At 55.7% G+C, this 8,949-nt stretch overlaps 1 non-coding gene across 1 annotated transcript; it reads left to right on the top strand.

Moving 5' to 3' along the window:
- The first annotated feature begins 3,014 nt into the window (after positions 1-3,014).
- LOC102150074 (uncharacterized) lies at positions 3,015-8,885 on the top strand. Its single transcript, XR_011434074.1, has 4 exons — positions 3,015-6,768; positions 6,915-7,204; positions 8,391-8,481; positions 8,633-8,885. It is a non-coding gene; the product is annotated as an uncharacterized protein (transcript).
- Positions 8,886-8,949: the final 64 nt, after the last annotated feature.

Raw genomic sequence — 8,949 nt, 5'->3', positions numbered from 1 at the left:
GGGGCACAGAGATGGGCAGAGGGATCCCCAAGGTTCCCAGGTCTCTACAGATTCCAGAGCCGTCCCTGGCCCAGCCTGGAAAGGACAGGACTGGGGTCCTGCAGTCCACCTCTGTGAGCACCTGGAAGTGTGATGAGGCCATCATCCCCTTTGCAGACCTTGGGTGCAGGAGAGAAGCCCTCAGTGAGTGTCCTCCTGTATAAAGTGGAGAGCACCCGGCGGGTGACTCCAAGGGTTCCATGGCTCACAGCGTGTCTGTTGGGCTGGCTTCTCCGTCGATGACCCACTGCTCTGAGAGCCTGAGAAAACGCTTTCCACTCCCTGGAGATCCCTTAGAACCGAGTAGCCCTGGGGGCTTGGGTGGATGAGACTTGGGATAAGGAAGAAGCCAGAGCACCGGACACCAAGTCCAGATTCCAGGGAGAAGACTAGTCCTTGGTGGATCCTCGGGGTCCTCATTACAAAGTAGGGAGGCATCATTGTCTTGGCTGAGGTTGGGTGCCTCATGAGTGCAGAGGACACCCTGGTGGGGGACAGAAAGACGAGGGGAAAGGCAGACTCCTGAGATTCCCCCCACTCCCTGGAAGCCTGCAGGTCCTGCTCTTCTACCCCGGGACACTGGAGACCCTCTGCCTTGAGGACACCCAAAGAAAGCAGCCTTTCTGCTTGGGGGAGTTCCTGCCTGGGCTGCAGTGCTAGTGCTGGCCACCAGGGGGCAGAGGCTTCCAGTGTCAGTGATGGCCACTGAGTTTTTGTTCTTTTCGATTGTATTGAGATATAATTGATATACAGCACTGTATAAGTTAACATTGCTGTGTGATATATTTGAAAGTTGCTAAGAAAGTAGGTCCTGAAACTTCTCATCACAAGGGAAAAAATTTTTTTTATTTTGGTGTGGATGTTGACTAAACTTATTGTGGTAATCAACACGTAGTATATGTAGATCAAGTCTTTATGCCGAGCACCTACAATTTACATGGTGGCCACTAGCGTTGCTTGGGCTCCTGGAGGAGCGAAGAGTCATGCAGTGGTCTTTCTGGCTGCCCCGCCTCAGAAACAACTAGCCCCTCCAATTACTAGCCCTCATCTCCACAGTCAAAGTGAGTCAGAAGCAGGAGGAAGGTGCAAGGTCTTCCCATTGCTTCATTCAGCAGCTGTGTGCTGAGCACTCCCCCTGTGCCAGGCACCCGGGTGGCCCCCATGCGGGCTGAAAATGACCGAGTGGTCCCCGCCTGCGGGGAGCTCACAGTCTGGAGGAGAGATGGACAACAGCAAAGACCTGAGAAAGAAAAGGGCAGGTGCTGTGGAGAACACAGCAGGGGGCTGTGAGGGAGGGCTGGGGGTCAACTGGGCAGGAGGGTCTGAAGGCCTCACTGGAGTGACATTTGCTGTGACCACAATGACAAGAGGGAGCCAGCCCTGCACGAGTCTGGAGCAGTGTGTCAGGGAGAAGGCACCACTGGTGCAGTCTTGCTGACAGAAGTAGGTTTGGCCAGAGGAGGTTAGAAAGGTGGCGCTGTGGCCAGAGGGCACTGGGGAGGAGAACAGGAGATGGGGTGGAAGGTAGGGCCAGGGCCTGGGAGGCTGTTAGTTACCTTTTCCTCTCTGACTACGTTGCCCCTAAACCTTGCATTTGAAAACGACAAATGTTTACCATCTCACCATTTGTGTGGATCAGCAATCAGGCACGTTTTTGCTGGGTTCCTCTGCCTCAATGTGTTTAACAGTTTGGGGCTGTGGCCTCAACTGACGCTCGACTGGGAGAGGATTGGCTCCAAGTGCACTCTCAGCTTTCAGGACTCGGTTTGGACTGAGAGCCTGAGTTCCCTTCTGTCTGGTGGCCTGGGCACCCCCTTGCTTCTCTCCTCTAAGGGCCACGTTAGGGCACACTGGGCAGTCCAAAACACCAGTGCTCGATTCCCCAGTTCCAGGGATACAATAGACTGAGAGAGAGAGAGAGAAAGATGGAACCAAGAGAGGGAGGAAGAGGAAAGCAAGAGACTTTGTGTAATTAAAATTCAGACAAGACACCCCATCACATTGGCTGTATGCTATTGGTCAGAAGACAGTTACTAACCACTGAGTGGATCCACAGGGAGGTGTATCCCATGGGTGAGATTTACTGGGTACCACTGTGGAGGTTGTCCACCCCATAGGCCAAGATGAGGCCCTTGGGTCTCATTTTAAATATAACACAAAACAATTGAATGGTTTTATGCCACAGGATGACAATACCTGAATTTCCATTCATTTCACCCCCCCTCATGACGCTGACCTGAAAATGCGGCCAAGTTGGAAGCGACTGCTGCAACGTCACAGTGCTGGGTTCTCCAACATCACAGTGCTGGGTTCTCCAACGTCACAGTGCTGGGTTCTCCAACGTCACAGTGCTGGGTTCTCCAACGTCACAGTGCTGGGTTCTCCAACGTCACAGTGCTGGGTTCTCCAACGTCACAGTGCTGGAACCCAGGCCTGCTTTGAGTGGTGCTCCATGCTACATCTCACCCCTTCTCCTAATTCTTCCATCTCTAAGTTTGTGCCTTAGATACATGTGACACCAGCCCACAGAGGTTATGGATATTATCTCATATCTACCTGATGATGTCCCTAAGAAGTAGATTGTAGCCTGATCCCCATTGTGCAGGTTTGGAGACTGGAGAGGACCTGAGAGGCACAGTGACTTCCCCAGGACGCAGAACTGGTAAGAAAAAGCTACGACCGTAGTTAGGTTTCCAGGGAGCCGTGGCTAGGGCTGTGCTGGCTCACTGTGTACCCTTCAGGAGATGACGTGGGGGACGAGGGTGAGCAATAGCTGTTCAGGGGGGCTTGGGAGAGTGATTGCACAAAGTGGCCCTGGTAATGACTCTTGAAAAAGTGACCTCACTTCCTTGGTCGTGGAGCTCAACAGAACTTAGGACTCTGCTACCAATCAGGCACCCACAGCCCCCTATCCAGCTCACTTGACTGGAGTGCTCAACAGACAAGGACGTTTTGTGGTTGGGTCCCAACTTTCAGGGATTCTGGGCTCAGAAAGGCCCAGAAAGAGAATCGTTTTTGTCGTTGTAGATGTTAGCTTACCCGTCATCCCCAACACATCTGGCCATTTGGCAGGAGGCACCCAAAGGTAACACGGGGCAGCCCAGGGCAGGCCATGCAGACCAGCATGCAGCTGTGATCCCACCTGAGCAGCCCCACACCCCTCGCCCTGATCGTGTGCGTGTGTGCGTGTGTGCTTGTGTGTGTGTGAGAGTGTGGAAGGAGGAAGGCAGGGATGAGGGGTGGATCTTTCCTGGGCAGGAGCTGGTTGTTAGGGTGGGAAGCCTGTTGGGCCTGTCGTGCTCAGACCCCAGGTCGTGGCTGGCAGCATGAGAAGGTGAGCTCCTCCACTCCTAGTTACCGAGCCCTAGAGGTGTCATCTCCTTCCCTCCTGACTGGAGATCTCTGTGCCTGAACTGAGGAACAGACTTCCCCTTGGGAGCTGGTCCCAGTGGCAGTGTGCAGGCAGCCCCTGATTCCTCCTGGCCTGGCTCTCGGGCACTGTCTTTGCAGAACTCCACTCAGGAGAGCCTCGAGGAGCTGGCGGGTGGGTTTAACCGCTCCAACTCTGTAGACAAGGGGCAGGAGCAGGAGGCCACATTCACCATCCAGCGCTGGTCCGAGGTGAGAGAGCAGCACAGGGTCTCCACATTCAGGACCTCGAGATGACTGGGTGGGACCAGCACCCAGACTCAAATCTGGGGACTCCCTGAGGCCCGGCCAGGGCTTTCCCACGTGAGCATCCCACAGGCCTGATCCCAGAGAAATCTGGCCCTCCACACAGAGCTCACCTGCTACGTAATAGAGTAGAAATACACTCTTCGCACATTTGTTGGAATAGCAGAGAAAAATTTTATGTTGTCTTTGCATTTGGCTGCTATTTTCTTTTAACTCCCGCCCGGGAATCCCGTGGAGCAGTCGGCTCCACTGTCCGGGCAGCCCTTCCCAGAAGCTTACAAATCATCACACCTGATAGGGCGGTTTGTACGAAAATGGGGTGGGAGTAAGGTGTTGTGTACGTTTCTCTGCAACTTGTCATCTCGCAGAACCCATCGAGTCATTGTAGGCCCACCAGGCCAGGAGCTGTGGCCTTACTCATCTTCATAGTATCCCATAAAGGAGGTCATTTGCCACAGCCCTTCAGCCTCTAGATGTTGCTGGACCTTGACAGGATTCAATTCTGTTGCCATTTCAGCAGTGCGCAGGGAACACGTTAAGTGTGTCCTCACAGGCTGTGTTAGTGTGCTGGGTCTGCCATAACTTGGGGCCATAGACTGGGTGGAAGGCCCCTGAGGCAGACTGGCCCCGGACCGGGCTCTGTCTTTCTAGCGCTCCACCCGGGACCTCTGTGAGGAGCTCGTGGAGGGGTTCAAACTCTCCATCTCCCTAGACGAGGGGCAGGTGCCTCAGGCCAACAACAGCCTTGCTGGTCTGCGGTAAGTGTGGGCACAGAGGGGTCTCCACACTCAGGACCCCAAGATGACAAGGTAGACCCAGACCCAGCCTGGAATCTGGCAACTGCCCTGGGGCCCTCCCAGGAATGTGCTTTCCACAGAGCCTTCCCCTCCATGTCAGGAGCAGACCAAGCCTCAGGCTGTTTGGAGGGATGTCACGCAGCCCATGCTGTGTCCTGTTCCACTTCTGACCTCGTGATCTTGAGCAGCCGCCTGGAATCCCTACCCCTCTCTTTCCCAGTATCTACAGCGGGGAAGTTTGTTGACGACTCGCGGGGACAACACTCTTAACACAGGCTATTGATACAGGGAGGTGTTATTGTTTCCCAGCTGACAGAACATCTTGAAGGTGCCAGCTGTTTATTATTTCTCCCCAAATCAGACTTTTAAAGCCTAGAACGTTTTCCTGTGTGGGCACACATGTTCCTCCTCTTGCGTGAGTTCCTGAGGTGACGGGAGTTTCTGGGCTGAGCTCCAGACCCTGATCCTCCTGGGGGCTCCTGGTGATGCCGCGGTGTGTCTCTCTTTGTCCACTCGGTGTGAAAAGGACTCAACCCTGTCCCTCCATCGGGCCTGATCATGCTGACCCCAAGGCAGGCACAATGGAGAAGGCGACAGAATCCCTGGCACCAGCCTCCCCAGGGGGAAACAGCTACGTTGCCACCTCGCCCTGCCCCCACCACACCTTCGACACCACCCAGCAGGTGTTGGGCCAGCTGTCCCACAGGTGAGAGCTGCTTCCTCCTCAGCGCAGCTCTGGGTCTCCCACCTGCTACCTGTGTGTCTGGAGAATGTCAACACACCTCTCTGAGCTTCACTTTGCTCTTCCGAAAGTGGAGTGGTCAGAAGATGAACCTCGTGCGGTTACTGGAGGAAATCATGGGATAAGCTGTGGCAGGTACTTCCCTGGCGCCTGGCTCTGCAGAAAGGACTGCTGGACATGCTGGACATTTTCATCTTTATTAATTCTCTCTCTCCCATGGAGAAGCTCTCTGCCTCACTCCGAACTGTCCCGTGGCTTTCCTGAGTTTGGAAAGCCTCATGGAAAGCAACCTCTTTTCCCATTTGTAAAGAACTTTTGAGATTCCATCCAGCTGGTCCTGGTCCTTGTCCTTGGGGTAGCCAAATTAGGGATTTCCAGGGGCGGGCAGAGGAGGCCTGGAGCCATGTCGACACCTGGGGAGGTTCCGGTTGAGTTCATTCTTCAACAATCTCTGTTAAATACCTACTCCGTGCAGGCACTTTCCTGGCCAATAAGGTCATTCAGTAAATGGAGCAGACTCAATCCTTGGGCGTGAGATCCTGTCTTAGAGTGGGACAGTCACTCTAGACATCATAAGCAGTCATGTTCACAGCATATTGGATGTCACACCCCCATGGCCTCTTGTAGATATGGATGCATCTTGCCGTATTCCATCCAGGGTGACCAACAGGAGCTCCATCTAAGAACGTGAGTGGTCTTTGGGTGCAGAAGGCAGGCCTCCTGTCTCCACAGAAGAGCCTGGGAGTCTCTGGGGGCTGTGGCTGGGGAAGGACTGACTGGCAGAACTCTGGATCTCGCACAGGTTTGATTCCCATGAGAGGGCTGAGGTCTGGGGCCTTGCCCTTCATGAGGACATGAGTCAAAGAGACCTGTGGGTGGGGTCGCAGCCTCCCTGAGAAGCAGAGGGGAGGGGACTGAGTGGGCCTTGAGAGACCCATCCTTTCCACAGTCCCATGTCACCCTGTGCCCTCTCCACATCCACTTGTCCTAACCACCACCACCGGGGCCCCAGATAGTAGGTGTGGCGAGCCGCCTGCTCACCAATCTGCCTCCAACCTAAGTCCTGATGCTCATGTGCATGGGGGATGGGATCGGCTCTGGCCAGGCCCTGGGAGAAGAGTGTCAGTGGGCAGATGAGACTCCCACAGGCTCTCTGTTAGACCTGGTCGATGACCAGGCCTTCCACTGCACGGACAGCCACAGGGGGTTGGGTGTGGGCTGGGCCATCCTGTGGGTCCTCGACCCAGATAAGGGAGCTGTGGGAGCACGGTGTGGAAGGAAAGGCCAGGCTTCAGACTCCACTTCACACGACTCTCCCCACTGTCCTCTCTCTCATGCTGGGCACCTGGCCAGAACAGAACTCTCAGACTTCCATGCGGCCCCTGCACTGTCCCTTTTTCAAGGTAAAGGGGCTGTACGTGCAGGTTACCTTACCTAGCTCTGTCCTGAATTGCTGTGACCCTGTGATCCTGGTCTAGTTGGAGCTTCTAGAGGCCACTGAGGCAGAGCCAGAGGGTAAGGGGGGCTGCAGGCTGTGAAGACTATCTGGGGCGGGTTCATGGGCTGGGTATTCCTGTAAGGGCAGTGGGATCTTTCCTGTTTGGGGTAAGGCAATGGAAAGTCAGTCATGTGGGTGAACCCTTCTCTTTATCCTGCTCCAGTGCCAGCTCCAGGTCTCCAGCCAGCTGCAGAACCACAACAGTGGCCAGTTGCGGAGGTAGAGCCAGCTCCAGCTCCAGCTCCATTGATACCACCACCTGTAGCGCCGGAGTCAGTATCACCGCCATCAGCAGTGTTGGAGCTGGAGCAAGGACCAGCATCAGCTCCAGCGGGAGTGGCAGCTCCTGAGCTGGAGTCACCTGGACCACCAGGTCTAATGGGAATTCCATCACCAGCTCCAAAAATACAGCGGCTCGAAACCCAGAGCCTTCCTGCCCCAGGCCTGTGGCGGGTAAGAACCCCCTGAGCGAGGAGAAGCCTAACCTCCCGGCCTTCCCTCCTAAGCAGGTCGCAGAACAGCTAACGATCGTGGACGCGGGGAGCAGGTGGGCTCTCAGGGCAGGGTGGGGCAGGCCTTCCCCCTGCCATCAGCTGCCCCAGACCTGATCTGGACTCCTATGATCTGGGTCCACATCCCGGCTCCACCCCTTCCCTACCAAATGACCTGGGCAACTTCCTGAAGGCCCACGCCTTTGCTGTCCACCTGTGGACAGTAGAAGAGGACACTAACAGGACCTGCTGCACAGGGTGGCTGTGCCCAGTAAATGGGGAAGAAGAGATGGGAAGCCGGGTGGGGCCTGAGCCATTGGGTGGGGCAGCGTCCTGGGTCATCCTGTGCTGGGTGTCCTCAGTGGACAGAGAATACAACCCAGGGGCTCCCACGAGGCTCAGGCCACATCCTCAGCTTCCTCAGCTCCACCTCTAAACTGTGAGCCCTGCCTGGGATTTTAGGGGCTGCAGACACAGAGCTGGGGTGTGGCAGGGCCAAGTGACACTCCCCGTGTCCCAATAGCTCTTCAGGAAGTTGGTGCCCTCTCAGTGCCTGAGTCCACTTGGGGCAAGAGAAACAAGCATGGGAACGAGCACCGTCTGGGGGTCTACCAACCACTTCAAAGTGTGGTCAACTGTGTTATCACCACCTGCCTGGGGAACCCAAGTATGATGGCCTGGGACAGGGTTAAAGTCATGGAGCTCTGGATTCAGGTGGCCCAGGGATGCTGTGGGAGGCCAGTGCGCTCCCTCTCTGAGGCCTTGGGAGCTGCTGCTGCTCCTTTATCAGGTCTCAGGATTGAAGTGTGTGGTCTAAGGTCCTGCTCAGTCCCTAGGCCCTTCCTGCCAGGGACATGCAGACCTGGAGTCCAGGTCCCAGCAGTAGGATGCGCACTTCCTACCTGGCTCCTTCCTTGGGTGGAGCTAAAATCCTGCTCTCTGTGAGTGTTCCTCTTTGGGTCCTAAATGTGCCCTTGCAGGGCTCCCTGAGCACCTGTCTTTTCCAGGACGGGAGATTTAAATTGAAGGGGACTGAAGCCAGAGCAAGCGAGGCCCCAGTGCCCCACCGACAGCTCATTCTTTTCCCTTCCCAGGAGTGCGACATCCTAACGAACTTCTCACAACACGCTGTTGTCTCTGCTCTGCAGAATATCTCCTTAGACCATCTGGAGAAAACGTGGGGGAGTTTCCTGGTCGGTGGGCCTCTGCACACGAGACCTGGTAGAGGAGGGACCTCCCGTATGTCTGCCATTGCCCCTCAGTCACCTGGGAACGCCTGGGAGGTGGCAAACCCTGGGGACAGGGCCTGGGCAGGAGGGGGGCTCCCTAAGCCTCCTGGGGTCCTGAGTGCACCAGTTCTGCTTCAGGAATCAGTTTCCTTGAATGGCAGGTGCTGGGCTGAGCGAAATCGGAGATTTTCAAGTGCTGACTTGATAGCAACAGTTGAAGCTCACCCTGGTCACACCAGAGCTGCTCCATAGCAACGGGAACGGAGGCCCCAGGTGACCACAGGAGAGCCCCGTCCCCAGTCCCACGGAGACCTGAGTGCTCAGAGGAGCCCAGTGAGAGCACTCGTGCAGGCTGTTTGCATCCTGTGGGGTCTCAAATAAAAGGGGTTTGCACTCAAGCCCCCACAGGCATTAGTCCTCCATGTCTCCTTCCTTCTTTCCCCTCCCCTCAGGGAGAGCTCTGAAAATTTAACAGCCT

Source organism: Equus caballus, chromosome 30 (assembly GCF_041296265.1).
Source record: "Equus caballus isolate H_3958 breed thoroughbred chromosome 30, TB-T2T, whole genome shotgun sequence".
In the NCBI taxonomy this organism is placed as follows: Eukaryota; Metazoa; Chordata; class Mammalia; order Perissodactyla; family Equidae; genus Equus; species Equus caballus.
This window is presented reverse-complemented; position numbering and strand designations above follow the sequence as displayed.